The 19,629-nt window shown below is 44.8% G+C and overlaps 1 protein-coding gene and 1 long non-coding RNA gene across 3 annotated transcripts in view; one reads left to right on the forward strand and one right to left on the reverse strand.

Annotated features, from left to right (window-relative positions):
- The window catches only part of RFTN1 (raftlin, lipid raft linker 1), a 193,654-nt gene that overhangs the window by 11,837 nt on the left and 162,188 nt on the right, over positions 1 to 19,629 (reverse strand).
- Positions 833 to 9,888, forward strand: LOC125104765 (uncharacterized). Of its 2 annotated transcripts, none has more exons than XR_007128728.1 (4): positions 833 to 1,105; positions 7,161 to 7,599; positions 9,209 to 9,315; positions 9,644 to 9,888. It is a non-coding gene; the product is annotated as an uncharacterized LOC125104765 (long non-coding RNA). The 2 variants fall into 2 exon arrangements; XR_007128729.1 differs by having other exon boundaries at positions 9,209 to 9,262.

Raw genomic sequence — 19,629 nt, forward strand, 5'->3', positions numbered from 1 at the left:
TGAAACCAAGAGTCGGACGGACGTTCAACTGACTGCGCCCCCCAAGTGCCCCTTAATTCGGGTCTCTTCTGATGACAGGAGAGTCCAATTCTGTGGCCATATCCAGTCAGTTGTTACCTCAGAGCTAACCTTCCCTATCCTTCTCCACTTGAAAAGGGAAAGTAGAGGGCTCTGAAAGGCCCAGTTCTGTAAAGGAATTGGGGTAAGGAAAGGGAGAGGAAAGGGGGAGGACGGGCAGGCTAAGGAGGGGGAAGAAAGGGAGGCCCCTTAATAATAGAGGCAGGAGCAGAAAGGGAAAAGAGGAAAGGAGAGAGGAGTACAAGAATAATCACTTGATGGAAGGGTCAGGAGTGGCCCCCATTCTGACCCCTTCTCTGAAGCCCCCACTCAGGCCCAGGGATGGCAGATGACCCAAGTGACACCCCTTTCTGCCCAGCCCCCTGGCCACAAGAGGAACTCCCATCCACACCAGCTGGCAGTATCCTTCATGCTGGGCCTGGCCCTCACCACCTGCTGGGGCTGCTTTCTCCCCGACAACCCAACCCCCATCCCTGCATTCCCGATTTCAAGAAGGGAGGAAAAAAGTGTTAAAAGCCACACTCTCAAGCTTTGTGAGGTTATGATTACTTAGGCCTATCAAGAATAACCTTCCCACTTTATCAAGCACTGTGACAAACCCGCCACAATCAGACAGTAGCCATGGCAACTAGGACAAGCTTTGGCGCCTCACAAAGCCCTGAGTGGCAGAATGGAGTCCTTTTATTAGTGGTTGCGGCCCGGCTGGATTTTCTCCGCAGGCACCCAGAGCAGCGAAACAATGGCCAGCCCCCCGCTGCAGCCTGACCTGCCCGCTCGCGTGGGGTGAGCCCGGGCTGCCTCTATTTTGCTCTATGTTTATTTCGTTTTGTCACTATCTTAAAGAGAAAGACAGCAGGCTTTCTCCCAAACAGTTTTTCCCTTCAGGGTAGGGGATGTCAGCCAGAGGGTGCAGAAGCACAAAGACTCAGAGGACAAGAGAAAGCACAACAAAAACAGAACCCTGCTTTCGCGAGTAGTGGTAGTAATCTGGCCGTCACGTGGAGAGGGGAAAAGTCAAATACAATTGGTAAGGGGTGAGGTGGCAACCCTCCGCCAGACTCCCCCGCCCTGATGGTTTGGGGTGGTCCTGATTTAATTAGTGGTAAATGTGGTTTTCTGTAAGCATCTATCAAAGCCCCTTCACGTATTATCAATACTGTACGCAGACGACATTTCTAGCATATGACATGAGCCCCAAGCAGTCAGGGGAAGAGGCTTTCAAGTCCATTAGCTCAGAAAGGTGGTAGAAAACCTAACTGGATGGAAGCTCCCTTTGATCTGCTTTTCTGTGACACTCCAGTGAGGACAGAAAAGCACAAACAGCACTCCAAAGGCAGCCTGCTTATCAAACGGAAAGGCATTTCTTTCTGGAAGTAGGAGCACAAATTTTAATTAACTCTCCACTCTCCTGTGTGGATCCGTAATCTCCGATCACACCTGGAGTGCTAAAAAAAAATGGAGCATGTCCTGTGGTTTTTCAACTCATGTAAAAGGAATTCATTTGTATTTATGGCTCTTTTTTCCCTTTGTTCCCCATAATTTCTCCAGTGGTTGCAAATCAACTAAGGAAAGAGACATCCAACACAACCATCCCTTACCCTCCAAAACTCATGACAACAGCATGTAGAGTTTCTTAAGAAATGCCTTTGTCTTTTGATCATTTTTAAAGATCCTCCATTCAGGGAAGTAATTAGGAGGTAACACACTGGTCCAGTGAGAGAGTTTGTATCCCAAATGTCAGTTTGCTCTTCTCTTTTCTCCTGTTTCAATCTGTGGAAGCAATCTGGGAGAAAAGCAGTTTCAAAGAAAAGATTTGGCTCCTTCTACACAACTGTGTAAATGAAGAGAGGAATTTAATTTCCCATATCTGAAAAGTGTGCGGGACCATCACTGGGATGGTCTCCATGCCTGAAAAACAGTGACTGGGGAATGTTTGCCCCTGTTCCCGACTGCCAATTGGTTGGGCCCTCGCCTTTCATGGAGAGAGCACGTGAAGGTACAAAACTGCAAAAACATGTGTTATGTCTTTTGAAAACCGGCTGCCAAAACACTAATGCTCAACACTTACAGGCTGGGTATGCATATGCGACTGTTTAACTTACCAATTTTAGATATCCTTTGATTTCCTACCACGGAAGATAAAGCCTTCACATTCCCATACGCATTTCTTACTTCCTCTTTCTTAGTGCCCCCAAATGGTCCTAGTAATTCTAATCAAATCAAAAGTTAGTGTTTGTGTTATTACAACTTTGCAGATGTTGTTCAATGCTGGATCAAGTAATGCACTGTGATCTGCCTTCTTTTTCACATGATACTTTATTTTTCCTGGAGTTAATCATGTCCTCAATTTTTTTTCTTCTTCACATGTCTGGTTGTATGTGAACCCATCACTAATTTATTCCATATTCTCCAACACCTCTGTTCTATGCCCACCGATAAATATCCCATGTGCCTAAATACACTAGTTCTGGTTTTTTTGTTTGTTTGTTTGTTTGTTTGTTTTTTTCCCTCCTCCACTGGAGACATCACTTCTGGAGCTCTCTGCACTATTTCTCCAATCCTGGTCTGGCCGCTTTCCATGGCTGGGTTCTTCTCCCACTGCTATCTAAGGCTGGTATTTTCTCTTTCTTGGTTTCGTCTACATATTGCTATAGTGTGTCCTCCCATGGCTCCCCGGGAAACAAATGCCCTGTAAGTCACTCGAATCTGCGCTTTCATAAAAGTGCTGTTGTTCTCACCCTTAACTAACAGTTTGGGTACAGAAGTCTAGGCTGCAACCTACTTTTCCTTTGAGATTTTTCAAGTACTTCTCCACTGGCTTCTAGAGATCCGCACTGCTATGGAGATACCTATTTTGATTGCTAATACTTTACAACCTCATGAGCTTTGTAAGCTTTTAGGATATTTTTCCCGATGAGGTGTCAGAATTTCACAATGTGGCTTGGTGTGGGTCATACACTTGATGACCTCACCATCTGAGATTCTTGTCCTTCGGTTCTGAAAAGTGTTCTTTTATTTTCCCTTGAGAGTTTTCCTTTTCTCCATTTTCTCTCTTTCTGGATCTTCAATAAGTCAAAATGGAGGGCTGATATTTCCATGTTATTACCCCTCCCCATTTTCTTACTCTTTTTATTTTCCTTCTGAAAGATTTCCTTTCTCTTTCAGCCTTTTTGTTACCTTTTTAAATTTTCTGCAGCCTTATTTTTAAGACCCAAAAGCTGCAGAGACGGGAGCTAGGACTCTTACCACAATACATAAGGACTTTAAACCAATGCCCCGGTTGTCAGCTTTGCAGTTCACTTCCCACTGTCCCATGGTCATTTCTGCTTTGAAAACCAGAGCTTTTCTCATTTTCTCACATGGCTCCTTGTCTGTTAGGTGACAGCTTCCTGCACTTTACTAAGCCAATTAGCATCCACTATTTACTTTCCTTTTCTAAAACTGTGTTGAAATCATTCCTCTTTTCTACTTTCTCTTCGAATCTTTTTGTTCCTGTGGATACCTTACCTGTCTATCTATCTGCCTGCCTGCCTATCTATCTATCTACCTACCTACAGTCAGTTTTCATTATTCATGGGAATTATGTTCTATAATGTTGCCACAAGAATTACTGAACACTTGGAGCCAATGCTGTAGGGGAAATACAGGGTTAGGTTTCTTTGAGCTTCTGATGACAGCATCTTCATCACCTGATCAATACAGAACCTTGTTTTGTGTGCATTTTTGTTTAAAGACACCTTTCAAAATATATTTTGTTGATTCACTAACTTTTGAACACACAGCCAACAGCGCTAGAACTCAAGCCTGAATAAAACTTACCTAACACGTATCTTTGCTCTATAAGGCACACTGTAGCCTTCTTATGCCTAGAAATACCAGACAGCACTTCAGCATGAGACCTGGAGCCACTTTAAATAGCAAAATCAACAATGAAAGTCACAAAAATGTGAAAAGTGTGGCACTAAGTAGACTGCAAACAGGACACTTGTTTATAGTATGAAAGCTAAAACAGAAAGGCAGAGCATCTCCTTAATCGGGAACGTGAAAGTCGGCAACTCAAATTTTTTGCCACTCTGCATTTGCCTGCAAGTAATGGTGAAAACAACAAGGGAACAGATTTGGGGATTACAAATAAATTTAAGCAAGTAGGATTTGGAAATATAGAATCCATGAATAATGAGAATTGACTGTAGCATCTATCTATCTCTATGCCTACCTCCTACCTATCATTCCTTTTGTATCATTTCACTGGGAATTTTCAGAAGAAATAGATGCCTGTGTCCAACTCCCCACACTGAACGCAGCTTTATTATTTTAATTTTAATGAGCCAACTGGAAGCCCTTTCTAACTAACTTAGAGTCTGGAAACCATAAAGTAAAAATAATAAATTTGGTGACATAAAAAATAATAAATTTGGTGTCTTCTGCAAGACAAAAGACAAGCTGTGTAAAGTCAAAAGACAAAAGACAAGATGGGAAAACATTTGTAGCTCATATTACAGATGAAAAGGGAAGAGCTCCTAAAATTTGATTTAAAAAAATCCAATAATCCAAGTTTTAAAATGGACACAAACAGGAAGAGAACCACAAAAAAGGAAATTCAGACGGCCATTAAGCACATAAAAAGAAAAACACCACATCCCATAGTAAGAGAAATGCAAACTAAAACTACTGAGATACGAATTTCTACCTATCATATTGGGAAAAACCCAGAAGTTTGACAATCACGTTGTTGACAAGGCTGTGGGGAAGTGAGCATTCTCAGACACTGTTGGCAGGAAGGCAAATTGGTTCAACCTCATAGAGAACAATCTGACAGTATCTCTCAAAATTGTAGATATATTTACCCTTTGACACAACAATCTCACTTCTGGGAACTGATCTGTATCTATATCTATATATATATACACATAATGACAAATGTACAAAGTTATTCACTAGAGAACTGATTGCAATAACAAAACACTAAAGATTACCCAAGTGTCCATCAATTTCAGGCTTGCTAAATTAAATTATGTTTTATGCACATGATGATTGGGGGCCTGGGTACTGACTGATCATGTGTTGAACAAAGGCGACCAGGACAAGGAGGACAATGCGGGAGTGAATTCCATTTTAGACATGCTGAGTTCAAGGAACATTGTCCAGGAGGCAGCTAGATGAGATGGGACCTACGGCAGAAAGGATATGTTCACCCACTCCCACAAATATGTCTATGCCTCAATCCCTGGACCCTGGGCCCATGTCATCTTCCATGATAAGCGAAATTTGGCAGATGTGATGAAGTTAAGGATCTTGAGAAGGAGAGATTATCCAAGCGGGCTCAATGTCATCAAAAGGGTCCTCTGAAGAGAGAAGCAGGTGGTGGGGTGTCGGGGAGAGGGGTCAGTCAGTCAGGGAAGGAGGTATGAGGATGGAAGCAGAGGTCGGAGTGACTGGCCCCAAGCAGGACGGTCTCTCCAAGTTGAAAAGTCAGGGAACAGATTCCCTCCCACAGTCTCCAGAAAAAATGCAGCTCTGCCACCACCTTGATTTCAATCCCTTAAAACCCATTTTGGATTCCTGACCTCCAAAACGGTAAGAGAATAAATCCCCATTGTTTGAAGCCCACAGCAGCAGTAGGAACCTAATACACAGGTAAAGACAGGGACAGGTAGGATGAAAATAAAGAGTTGGAGGGGAGAGCCAACACTCAGTAGCCGCAAACTCAAGGAGCCTCGAGTTTGGCTAAGGAGGCTCAGGGAGGTCCTGGTAAGGAGGTGAGGGAAGAATAAAAAAAAACACAGACTGGAAGGACAGAAATCAGCCCTTGAGTAGCCAGGGTGGGAAAGAGGTCTAAGGAGAAAGATTCACACCATCAAATGTCACAAGAGGGAAAGAAACCCAAAGCCCGAGGGACTATTTCTGTAGCTGACAGCGAGGTCTTGGGAGACCATGGCCAGGACATCTTAGGAAGTCTCTTCTCCTGCAGCAGGAGATCCTGATCTGGGGACTGTGAGGAGACAAACACGGTTCCGCCACCAGATGGAAGCCACCATGTGCTGGAGGGAAGGACAGAGGAAGGAACGACTTGCCCCTTTGCTTTCTCTGGGCAAATCTCTCTGAGGCCAGCTGGGGCTGCAGCAGCCCTGCCTCCCAGGCCCTCATCTTCCCTCCTCCCTGGGGCCTCCTGCGGGATGCAGCCCCTGCCAGCCAGAGGGAGGGGCAAGGACTCTGGGGCCGGCTGGAGATGTTGTTTTCCTCTTTGTTTTACACACAATGCCCCAGAAAAACATTTTCCTGATATGTAATTAGGCCAACATAATAGAGTCTAAGAAAGCAGTCGGTCTCATTTTAGACAACTTTGGCTTTCATAACGTTCAAAGAGAATATGTTAAGAAAAAAAAAAAAAAGCTTAGTTCTCAGATGTAGAAAAGGGGGCAGATGAAATGCAGGCGATGTAGAGTCTTCCCAGCCCAAGAGTCTTTATCCACCCCTGCTGCTTAATTCACGTCTTTGCCCGATTTTCTCCACCATGCAAGAAAGGTAACGGGCTCTGGAGCACTTTGAGAGCCCAACAAAATAATAATGGTCGTCATTATTACTGTTTGAGATGCGTAGTTTGCACAAATGGCCCCAATTATTGCCTCCCTGTATCCAGGCCTCTTTACAACATAACTCTGCATAAAGAGGGAGAGTCCATTTCTCCATCCCTTAAGTCCAGTCTGGCCTTGTGATTTTCTCTGACCCACAGAATATGGTAGGTAGATGTGACCTTATGGGAGTTCTGAACCTGTGCCTCGAGGGACCTTGCTGCTTCCACTTGCTCTCGTGGAGCCCCGCTGATGCTCTGAGGACAAGCCCAGGCTGGCCTGGCAGAGGATGGCAGAAGTTTAAGAGATGCTATTTTGGGTCTGTGAGCGGCCGCTGAGGCCTATGTGCGGGGCCCAGGTGGGATGAGTCAAGCCTAGGCCAGATCAGCAGAGTCACCTGGCTGATCTGTGGACTCATTAGCAATAATAAAGGGTTGTTATTTTAATTTGCTAAGCGTTAGCTGTTTTATTCCACAGGAGAAGCTAACTGCCCTGTTCTTATTACTCTAGGAAGAGCCAGATGCCCAGGCAAATGTCTCAAAGGAAGACCGTCACGAGAGTCACCTGGTCTAACTTGAGAGAAACCAAACTTAAGAGCTGCGACTGAATGGAATTCAGAGTTTTATATTTTTCACCATACTCGAGGCTGGCACACCCAGCCCTCACTTCCTCCCTGCCAGCCACTCTGTGACCTCACTTTACACCCAGAGCCCTGAAGCCTAATTGCTGATAACCCACCACGAGGCCCAGCACGGCACCCCCGCCCCCCACCCCGGGTACCCTGGGAGGGAGAGATAAAAACCCCCACTGGGGAAGAGCAGCCCTGCTCGAGATGCCGCTCTGGCTTCTCCTAAAGAACCATGCACGCCAAGTTGGCAGGAAAACCCCACCTGCAGGGGCAAGATAACACTCTCCTGGATGTGAGGACGAGCAGGGTGATCTGGTCCTGGTACGCGTGGGTTTCTCTGAAGGCAGGAAGGGGTGGTGGGTGGCAGGCGATGGCGGGCCATACACGCTATCGGAGCTTTCTGCTGACATGCCCCTGCCCTGGTGGGGCGAGACCCCAGGAGGCATGTTACACTAGAGGCCTCAGGGATTATGCTGGAGGTGATGAGGCTGCATGTTTTGAGGTTAGGGGGTGACGCCTGGGCAAACCTTGGCCATTAGTGGGGACATCCACGGCCACAGTTCCGAGTGCAAACAGTTAAGCAGCTCAGAGCTGCTACGTCTTGTTGGCTGCTCAGTGGGACCTCATACTGTCACAGCATGGGGCTTAAGTCCTCCAGAAGCTGACATTTCACACACATACTGAATGCATCAGGGGCAAGCATGTCCTCCCCAGCAGACTTGGAAGCAGCTTTGTTTGATAACAATTAAACAAGAAACGTTTTCTCTATCTAGGGACTTGCCAAGTCCCTCCCACTTGCATTGATGAGTGAGGAAATTAGGCTTTCTGGGAGTAAATAGGATTTGCCACTTTATTACTCCCTCTTTAGACAATTTGAGGTGGATGGAGGATCATTTTCTAACCTTTTTTATTTTTTTCACCTTATCAACTACTTGGAAAAGAGAGGATTTAAAAAGCGCTTTCCTGGATATAATAACAGGATATAATTATAAGTATTTACTTAGGAGTTTGGGGGACTGGAAAGTCTGTCTGCAAAAACCCTAGAACTTTTTTTTTTAAAGATTTTATTTATTTCAGAGAGAATGAGAGAGAGAGAGAGCACGAAGTGGCAGGGAGGGTCAGAGGGACAAGCAGACTCTCCACTGAACAGGGACCTTGATGTGGGACCCTGGGATCACAACCTGAGCTGAAGGCAGATGCTTAACTGACTGAGCCACCCAGGTGCCCCCCAAACCCTAGAACTTTTTAAAAAATTATTTTATTTTTTTGAGGGGGAGGGGCAGAGGGAGAGAGACTCTTAAGCAGGCTCCACCCCCAGCACAGAGCCCTACACGGGGCATGATCTCAAGATCCTGAGATCATGACCTGAGGTAAAATCAAGAGTCAGACACTTAACTGACTGAGCCACCCAGGCCCCGCAAAAACTCTAGAACTTTTAAGACTGTATCAGAATTACCACCTTCCTCTACAGTAGAGTCCTGACACCTTATCAATAATCATAAAATGCTAACCCTGGGGGGTTAAAAGATGGAGCTAAAGGGCTAAAAGATGGCCCTGAAAAAAGGTTGGTTCAAAATCTTAGCAGAAGAGGAAAGGGAAGGAAAGGATTATTCCACTGTTGCTGTGCAAACTAGCAACAAACAGCTAAAGAAAGCTGGGTGTCTTGGTGTGTTGGGCTACATTGGCCTTGGGTTCACTCTGAAAAGAAAGTGGGTAAGACCCTGATGCTGTGCAAAGCTCAACACAACAGATTTTCTCTCCCTGACTTTCTCCACCTGGTGAATTCAAGGTGCCACAGTCCCACTTTGGCATTCGGTCAATACTCTCTTCAGTCAATTTTCTCTTCCTGGTGACCCAATTGTCAGCGTCTTGTTGCTATGGTTACCATGATTCCAACCCAGCTGTCTCTCTGTGCTCCCTTCTCCCTCAGGCTAAATTATGTTGCACGAATCCTGCAGCATGTCCTCTGAGGACGCTGCTCCTGGTAAGTGGACTTCTAATAGCGCATCTAAGAAAAACATCCAGCCTTCAGGACACGTCAGATCCTTGACTGTTCAGTACCCTAAGCCCATGAGTCCTTCCATTCTCTCTGGCTCCCTGCTCCTCTACAACCTAGAGGTAAATCCACCAAAGCCTGTAACAGCCCTCTTGGGTTCCCATCAGCATCTTCACAATGACTCACCAGAGGACGAGATGATGAAGAACCAAAGTTGAAAAAATGAAAATGATCTCAGAGAGACTGGCCAACTCTACTTGGTGTCCTCTAAAAAATCCCCCTCTCACTGTCTCCTGCCTTCTCACTTCATCTTATTAATCATTACTTGGCACAGATTTGTTTACCTATTGATTGCCCTTTCCTTCACAGGAACGCAATCTCCACAAAGGATTTTATTTGTCCCATTGCTGAGGAATCCCAAGCACCTGGAGAAGCGTCTGGCTCAAGTGAGTGCTCAATGAAGAGTTGCTGAGTCCATGAATGAATGCACCTGCCACTGCATTTTTGGGGTGGGTTCTGCTGTTGCTGTCCTATATTCTTCAAGTCTTATAAAAATTGCTGTAAATCACATTCAACATTGATGAGACATGAGTTTACCGTTAAAAAAATGTCAGTTATCCATTCATCTGTTGATGGACATCTAGGTTCTTTCCATAGTTTGGCTATTGTAGACATTGCTGCTATAAACATTCAGGTGCATGTGCCCCTTCGGATCACCACGTTTGTATCTTTAGGGTAAATACCCAGTAGTGCAATTGCTGGGTCATGGGGTAGTATATATACACAATGGAATACTATGCAGCCATCAAAAGAAATAAAATCTTGCCATTTGCGACGATGTGGATGGAACTAGAGGGTATCATGCTTAGTGAAATAAGTCAATCAGAGAAAGACAACTATCATATGATCTCCCTGATATGAGGAAGTGGATATGCAACATGGGGGGTTAAGGGGGTAGGAGAAGAATAAATGAAACAAGATGGGATTGGGAGGGAGACAAACCATAAGTGACTCTTAATCTCACAAAACAAACTGAGGGTTGCTGTGGGGAGGGGGTTTGGGAGAGAGGGGTGGGATTATGGATATTGGGGAGGGTATGTGCTATGGTGAGTGCTGTGAAGTGTGTAAACCTGGAGATTCACAGACCTGTACCCCTGGGGATAAAAATACATTATATGTTTATAAAAAATAAAAAATTTTAAAAAAATGTCAGTTAATCTGCCAGAAGGGTATGATACCATTCTCCTGGGTGTTCTGTATGTGGAAGTTGGAAGTAGATCCTTGTATGAAAATTAAATGTACAGTGTCACATGCTGGTCACCAACCACTAAGGCCACTGGATATTTTAGCAAAAATTACCTGGTAAATTATTAACTGGCCACACACCAATGCTTCTGTTCCCTACACCTGTGCCACACAGCGTGTTGCTGCCTGTTGACCAGGAGACAGCATTTATTTCCCCAGCTCTTGAGCCTGAACTTGGGTTTGTGACTTTCTTTGGACAATGGTATATTAACAAATGTGAGGCAAACCAAGGCATGAAATAAGCTAGCACACTGGGGCTCTTGGGAACGCTGTAACTGGAATCGTGTGAAGAAGCCTGGCTAACCTTCTCGGTGTTAAGAGGTGCAAGACCCCATTGCCCCAGCCAATAGCCAGCCAACCACTGACCATGAGAGCGAGACCACTCTGGGCCAACCAGCTGAGGCATGAGAAAGCCCAGGAGAGATCAGCAAAGGTGCTCCATAGTGGAGCACCTTTTGGGTCCTAAGTGGACCCAAAGAATCCTGAGCTAAGTAAATAGCTGTTGGGAGCTATGAAGATTGGAATGGTTTGCTACACAGCAAAAACTGATACAGACTAGGAAACAAAACAGCCAACTACAATTTAATAGAGACAAGTCTATCTGCTTCTTTCTTTCTTTTTTTTTTTTAAGATTTTATTTATTTATTTGACAGAGAGAGATCACAAGTAGATGGAGAGGAAGGCAGAGAGAGAGAGAGAGAGGGAAGCAGGCTTCCCGCTGAGCAGAGAGCCCGATGCGGGACTTGATCCCAGGACCCTGAGATCATGACCTGAGCCGAAGGCAGCGGCTTAACCCACTGAGCCACCCAGGCGCCCCTATCTGCTTCTTTCAAAGGTATTTTGTCCCCATAGGGGAAGGTGGCTCCACAGAATCTCCTGGCCCAATGACGTCTGAAGGGGGCAGTACTTCTGTGATGAGCCTTGACCTTTACGTTCTTGCCCAATGTCCCCTTCTGAACACTAGCAAGAACTTTCAAGGTAAAATAAAAAGTAACTTTTGTTTTAGTGGTATAAAAATAAAAATTGGCTATCTTAAAGAAGTATGGACCTTTAAATCAAAAAGTAATATGAAGTATAATGATAAAAGCTAAAGAATATTCACGGTTGGGACACCTGGGTGGCTCAGTCGGTTGAATGCCTGACTCTTGATTTTGGCTCAGGTCATGATTTCAGGGTTGTGAGATCGAGTTCCACAACAGGCACCATGCTGGACGTGGAGCCTGCTTAGGATTCTCTCTTTCTCCTTCTCCCCCTGCTCTTCTCTCTCTCCCTCTCTTAAAAATACATTCATGGTTTACAAGCACAAGAAAATGGAAATCCCCTAAAATCCACTGACAGAAAACTAATGAAGTAAATTAAAATATGATTGTTCACACCCAGAAATACTTTACAGCCATTTATATGGATGAAGTAGAAACAGTATGAACAGTATGATCCTAAATATGCAAATACAGACAGAATGTATACTAGAAGAAAATATACCAAGATGTTACATTGTTACGTGGCTCCTTTCTCAGTGATGATGAGAGTAGGGTCTTTGCTTTCTTTTCCTTATTTGCATTTTCTAAAATGCCTTCAATTATAAGCACCACTTTTAAAAAACATCTTTATTGAGATATAAATGAAATATCTAAATATTCACCTACTTAGTCTCCAATTCAACAGTTTTTAATATATTCACAGAATGGTGCAACCATCACCACAGTCTAAATTTGGAACATTTTCATCACTCCCCAAAATTTATTATACCCATTAGCAGTCCCTTTCCTTCTCCCCACCTCATGGCAGCCACCAATCTACTTTGTGTTTCTATAGATTTGCCTAATCTGGACAGTTCACATAGATGGAATCATACATCATGTGGCCTTTCGTGTCTAGCTTTTCTCACTTTAGCGTAATGTTTCCAAGCTTCATCCATGCTGTAGCACGTTTTAGTAGTTTGTTCCTTTTTATTGTCCAGCAACATTCCATTGTACGGGTATATTGCATTTTACTTATTTATTCAGCACTTGCTGGTGATACGGATTGTCTCCACCCCTGGATATTATGAATAACAGGGCTATGAAGACTCATGAATAGGTTTTTGTTGGACATATGTTTTCATTTCTCTCAGATATTTGACTAAGAGTGGAATTGCTGGGTCACATGTCAACTATTAATTATTGACATTAGAGGAACTCTCCATGGATCTCTTTTGTAGAAAGAACAGACCTCTTGGCCTCGTTAGACTATCTCCTGAGCTTTCTCAATCAGTTTTCCAAGTGATGTAAGCAAAGAGACACCCCCTTCTACCTCAGCTGAAGAGGATGTTAAGAATTCTGCTCCAGAGAGACCACTACCTTAAAAGCAATGGGCCATGGGTTCCTGGGTGGCTCAGTTGGTTAAGAGTCTGCCTTCAGCTCAGGTCATGATCTCAGGGTTCTGGGATTGAGCCCCATTGGGACTCCCTGCTCAGCAGGGAGCCTGCTTTTCCCTCTGCCTCTGCCCCTCCCCCCATTCTTGGTCTCTCCTGCTCGCTCTGCCTTCTTTCTCTCAAATTAATACAGCGTGGTCCTCCTGTCCTGTGGCTCTTGGGCTAGTGGACTGTTTCCCTTGTGGATCCCTCATTTCTACCTCCAGACCTACTGACACTGAGTCTCCAGGGGTGGTGCCTGGGAATGTGCATTTTAAAGTCCCCAGGTGATTGTGAGGATCAATAAGATTTGGAACCACTGCTCTGGTGCTTTCTGCCAAAAGGAGGAGGCCCACTTACTGACTGAACATCTGAATCACGCTGATCCTTGCTTGTTGACGGCCATAGGCCCCAGCCACCTCCACCGCCAAACGGTTCCACAGGGGCTCTCCAAAGGGACCTAGTTATTTCCCTGCCACCAAGGAAAATAGAGTCTCCCTCCTTTATGAGAGGTCAGCCTTTCAAACTTGGGGAGTCAACTATCTGACTGCCTGTTTTTTCCTCTTTCAAGATGAATATGCCCAACTGTTTTCAAGCATTTCCAAGCGTACCCTCCATCCCCATCTCTCTCTTCTGTGTCCCCATAGTCTCTCTGCATTTCTCGTCAAATATGGTGCTTGTGGTGGGACATCAGAGTCTAAGTCAGCCAGTACCAGACTGAAGAACAGAAGGATAAGTACCTCCTGTGGGCATTTTCATAAATGTGACCAGTTCTCTTTTGTAAATAGTAGTAACCTGATGCTGTTCTTTGTTTATTCAACCAATGTTTGCAGAAAACTTGTAACACAAGAGAAATTAATTTGGGAGCAGGGAGCATGACTATCATAATGGTTAGCTGAATGGCTTGTCATGGAGTTTGCACAGGCATTTTAAAAATTAAATAACTCTAGAGTAAGGCGAAATGTGTTAAGTGTCAAAAGAAAGGGAGCGCAAATCCTGCTAATGGTATCAAAGATGATTCTACAAAGAGCTGGTCCAGGGCGGATGAGGATCCCTAAGGTGAAGACTTGAGATGGAAAAGGGATTCAGCAGAGGAAAGCAGAGAACACAATGAGGGGACAAAGTGACACAGGGTATGATCTCGTAAATCCCACTTTGTCATAGCCCAAGGCATCTGGAGCATTTGGAGGGGAGTAGTAGGTATACTGTTGGCCTATATTAAATTCCTTTTCATTAGAATTGCTGTCAAATCAGGTATTCTCCCTTCTATATTATTGATTATTTTTAACTTAAATGCAACTAATTTTTTTGATACTTAAATGTACCCCCATTACATTTTATCAGGCTGGCCTTGATCCAACATTGATAAATTAAGAGATAATGATATTAGAAGGGAATTAAGAAGTCAGGGAAACCTACTCAAGCCAGAAGCTGGATTAGGTAAGTAATTTTCAAGGTTTCTTTTTTTTTTCTCTTCTTCCCCCCCCGCCTTTTTTTTTTTAAAGTAGTGGGGCACTTTCCACAAACACCAAGTATAATCTAAATTAGAAACTCAACGTGTAGAAACAGAGATTCAGAAAAAGCCATCCTGTTGACATGACTGGCATGGATGGGTTGTCCAGAATCTTCCCCACTCTCCACTCTTGAACGCACCCTTCATCCTCTTCCTCCCATGCCCAACGGGAAGGTCTTTGTAGAGCCTAAGAACATCCATGTTCTTTAGATCCTCTATGGCCTCCCAGCTTTGGATCTTTATCCACAGGCCATCACCTTCTAAATCTCTACACAAGCCATTGAAAAAGCAAAGAGGCCAATGCACAAGATGGCATCACAGGCCTCAGGAGCAAAGACCTCCCTCCAATGAAAGCACATCTTTGCTGAGTATATCCTCTCAACTAGTCACACTCCATCCCTAAGCCCTTCCTTTTTATTTAGTTTTATTAAACTTCTTAGTGAATTTCAAAAAGGACAAATTCCAAGAAGTGGCAATGAAGGTTCACTTAATTACAAGAACACCTTCCAACCCTCTAATACACTAAGTTCTTCTTGGAGAACCATCTCACCTTCCTCATCTGCTGTTTGCAGACTGTCTATTCACCTAAAAGGATGTCTATTCACCTAAAAGTTCTTACAGGGGGCCACAGGGAAAGCATGAGAAGAAATGCAGCAGTCCCTAGGAGCAAAGACCAGCCCTTGGCTGGCAGCCAGCAAGGAATCAAAGACCTTAGTCCTACAACCGCAAGGAACTGAATTTGGCCAACAACCTGAATGAGCTTAGGAGTAGATTCTTGCCCCACAGCCCACTGTAAGGAACACAGACCTGCCAACAACAAGGTCTCAGCCTTGTGAGACCCTCCACAGAGGAAGCAGCTGAGCCCACCTGGATTCTGACCCAAAGAAACGGTAAGACAGTAATTTTGTGTGCATGTGTTCAACGCTCTTGCAGAATTAGCTTCCACCATGTCAATCTCCCAGGGAAATCTAAAGAACAAGCCTATCATAATCACATTGAAGTCTGCTTCCTTCTTGTTTGTTCTGTAGCATACAATGAAGTTTTTAAAGCATATGTTGTTGTTGTTTTTTAAATGCATTTGTTACAAAATTCTGGAAATGTGCTGCCTACTTTCACCATCCTTTCCTCTGCAGCAAAGCTCTGAAATCACCCTGCCTCATGGTCTCCTCTCACCAGCTCCACAAGGGTCCTGGTGACTTAGTGCCTTTCACTACCCTCAGGACTTATAACAACAAAGAGAATTTTTTTTTTTTTTATGGTCGTGCAAAGGCCAGGGAGTGAGAATTCATTTTTAATGACTACTCTAGAGAGTATTCCTACTCTCTAGTGAAAGACATCAATCCTTCCTGCCCCAATTCCCTCCATTTATCATTTTTTCACAGTGGCTGACACACAGTAGGAACTCAATATTTACTTGTGAAATAAATGTTTTAAAATGTCTAACTTAACTTGCAGAACTAAATTTTGTAAAGGAAGTGTACCATTTCCTTGACAATGATATGGGTCTGTGACCCAAGCCCCAGCCAAGGGATTCAAGAAAACTCTGTTTGAGAGTTTCTGGGAATAGTTCTATTTGCTAATTAAAAAAAAAAAAGGCACATAGCAGGAAATGACCTGTTCTTCACATGAGATGCTTGGAGCTGCTGCAGCCACCTTGGGCCTAGCATACCAAAGAGAGACCTGCTAGGCATGCTGAGGACCAGAATACAGAAAGGTGACAGCATCTGGGTCCTCTGTGATGTCCTTAAGCCACCGAAAAAGCTGACTCTGCAACCACCTCACGTTCCTCCAGACTTCCCGCTCCATGAGATGAGAAGAGAAATCCCTACTATTTAAGCCATTTCTAGTTGGATGTTCTGCTGTTGACATGGAAAGCATCCTGGCCAATACCATGACTGCCACCCTTATTCTCTGATCTTGGGACCTCTCCCCCAAGTGTCTACCTTCCCTCCATTCCAGTCTATCTCTCCCAACAACATGCCACTTCAGGGCCAACTGTCTGGACTCACGGCTATCTGATGAGATCCCCACCATGACCCCCTTCAGCCCACTGCAAAGCCAGGCTCTTGCCTGTCCCACAGAGTTTTCTGCAGAACCTCTTCCCAAGCAGCGTTTGCAAATCTCTCCCTACTCTGCCTTCACGTCTTCTCTGTGTGTGGAAAATATCCCTCTGCTTCCTTCTTAGAAGGCTGTGTGTGACTGTGTTTAGGACCCATCCACATAACCCAGGCTAATCGCCTCATCTCAATCATAGCTGCAAAAATCCTCTTTCCAAAGAAGGTAATGTTTACAGGTCCTGGGGTTTAGAAGCTGGTACATTTGGAGAGCAACATCCAGCCTACCTCACATGTATGTCTGTGTGGGTCGCCCATCTCTGCTTGTCTCCAGGAGGAGCTCCCAGAGGGCAACTAGGGAATGGAGGGCCAGAGGGGGTGGGAAGATACACTTTTTTAATATATACACTTTGGGATTGTTAAGAATTGTGTTTAAAATTATTATAAGACCCACAATAATTTTTTATCTCAATTTGTAACATAATTCACACTATCACATGGAATTTTTTTTAACAGACATATTCTATCTTGGGCCAGTTTCCCCAGAAACAGACCCTGAGAGGAGGATTTACATGTAAGTAGCTTATTATAAGGCACTGAGGGGGTGGGGGGAGGCGGACAGAAGGCTGAAGCCAAGCAAGGACACGGGTTTATGCAACATCCCCTGAACAGTAGTAGCTTTGGGAAGCTCTGGGGGGTCAGCTATACTCAGAGGTGTCCAACCTGAGACAAGGGAGCTGGGCTTTCATATATCCCTCCTCTAAGTCACAGACAAGAATTATCCCAGGGACATCTAAGCACCCAGGCACTTCTAGCTTGTCTTGCCTGAGCACAAAGCAGACACCAGCAGCCCTGGTGCATGAGTCAGCAAAGACACATAGGCGTCAGCTGCTGGAAGTGAAAGCACATTGATAAAGAAGGGATCTGAGGATCTAGAAAAACACTGACATTAACCACTAATGTTCTAATTTGGAAAAATAAAATGAACAGATATGCTTTCCCTTCTGGTCTGCCTCTGCTCTTGCCACTTGCCACCGGCAGAAAGCCCCCCTCCCAATGCCCCTGGCTCACTGCACTCCAATGGAGCCCACTGTGTCCAGCAAACCTTGGTCGGTCTCTACTTTCCCAGGGCGCACTGGTCAGCAGGGTACCATCCAGCACTGAGGACCTTGCTACTCTGAAGGAAGTCTTCTGCCCACCTGTATGCTCCTTGAGGGTAGGAGCCTGAGCAAACACCCCTTTGCGTTCTTGTTCCAGGTCAGCAAAGAGCAGATCCCTCTCTCTGACCCTCTGGGGTTTCCTAATTCCCTGGGAGTTCTCTGTTTTGTTTGCACTAAACCTCTTCGCCTCAATTTTTTTAAAAAAGATTTTATTTATTTGAGAGAGAGGGCACAAACGAGTGAGCACAAGCAGGGGGAGAAGCAGAGGGAGAGGGAGAAACTGACTTCCCATTGAGCAGGGAGTCCGATGTGGGACTTAATCCCAAGACCTGGGATCATGACCTGAGCAGAAGGCAACCGCTTAACCAACTGAGCCACCCAGGCATCCCAATTTTTTTTTTCTCTTACATAATCTTCCACCAAGTGCCAGCCATACCATGGGGAAGCTGGAAGGCTGGTTCTCATTCCAAAGCCCATTGTGAATATCTTGCTAGTGCTGCCACAATCCACATGGCATTTCAGGACCCTCAAGTTAAGCCACTGTTGCCTAGAAAGAGGCAGAGGGAAAATTTTGCCTGAAAAAGAAGGACAGACAGCCATCCAGGGCTCCACTCACCCAGCAAAGGGCCTAAGACTCAGATCAGAAGTCAGGACTCCATGACCTGATTACGGCTTTTAGGGATCACTGGTTTTAAACATGATCTCCATCATTTTGGAAAGAGGAGTGACTTACCTGGGGGAACACAGACCTACAAACTAAGCTGTCCTCTGCCAAGTTCCTAATAGCCAAGAACACCAGAGACCCTTTCCAGGGACAAGAAGAAAAGGGATGTCAGAAGCTCAGGAAAATTCAATATGGCCCCGTCGTGAGACACACCCGAGGGGAAGCTGACTCTAGATCACAGGGTCACTCTAAAAGTTCTAGGCACCTAAGGAAACCAAGAGCCTGTGCAGAGTGACGAAAATGGAGTTATGAGGACAGAAGGGAGCTACCTGACCCTCCAGGGGTGGGGACCAAAGTGAGGCAAACCCAGTAAAGGACAAAGGTTAAGCCCAGAACGAGACTGGGCAGACGTGACTGCATACACGTAGACACAGACACACACCTTTCAAAGCTCTGTTCCAAGCAAGACGTTGTACAAAGTGTTGACGATAAGAGAAAGTGGAATTATTCAACCCTCATTTTGCTTCCTTATCTACAAGGAGAAAACAAATATATCTAAAGCCAAAGAGAAGAAAGTAGGTGGTGAGACATCACCAGTTATCTTTTAAAATGTAACTTTTAATTACCTGAGTAAAATGAATAGTTCTCTATAGAAAAATGAAAAGTTAATAGATAAAGCTGCCTCCCACTCCTCCATTCCAAGTCCCACAGAAGCACTTCTACGGGGTTGACAGGTACCCTTCCAAGCTTTCTTCCTGCATTCACGGATGCCCACAGCAAATGAATCCTACGGTTCTGGGAAGCATATTCCCCATGAAGGGCATCACACTCTCTGAATCTGTGTTAGTCAGGCTTGTCCTGAGGAACAGAACCAGGAGGACTTGTGAGAGAGAGAGACAGATAGAGACAGAGAAATACACCAATACGGGTGCCCCCCCGACCACTGCTTTTGAAAAGTTCACATTTTTACCTCTTCACTTTTACAGAAGACCTACATCAGTACCTGTTTTTGCTAACTGGAAAAAAAAATCTGATGAGGATTTTTGCTTTTGTGAAAAAAGGCCATAGTTAGCATAGTTACCAGTGGCTGGTCGGCAGCAAGCTCATGCAGGGGCAGCTGGAGTTCTGCACAGGGAGAGCCCCACCAAGCTCCTTCCCAAGGAACCACAAGGCTCTTCTGCATTAGCTGCCTGAGCTTCGACCTGTGTCTGTGAGCACCTGTGACCTTAAGTATCAGAGAAGCCTGAGAGAGGTTATTTTGTGGGTC

This window comes from Lutra lutra, chromosome 1 (assembly GCF_902655055.1).
Source record: "Lutra lutra chromosome 1, mLutLut1.2, whole genome shotgun sequence".
Lineage (NCBI taxonomy): Eukaryota > Metazoa > Chordata > Mammalia > Carnivora > Mustelidae > Lutra > Lutra lutra.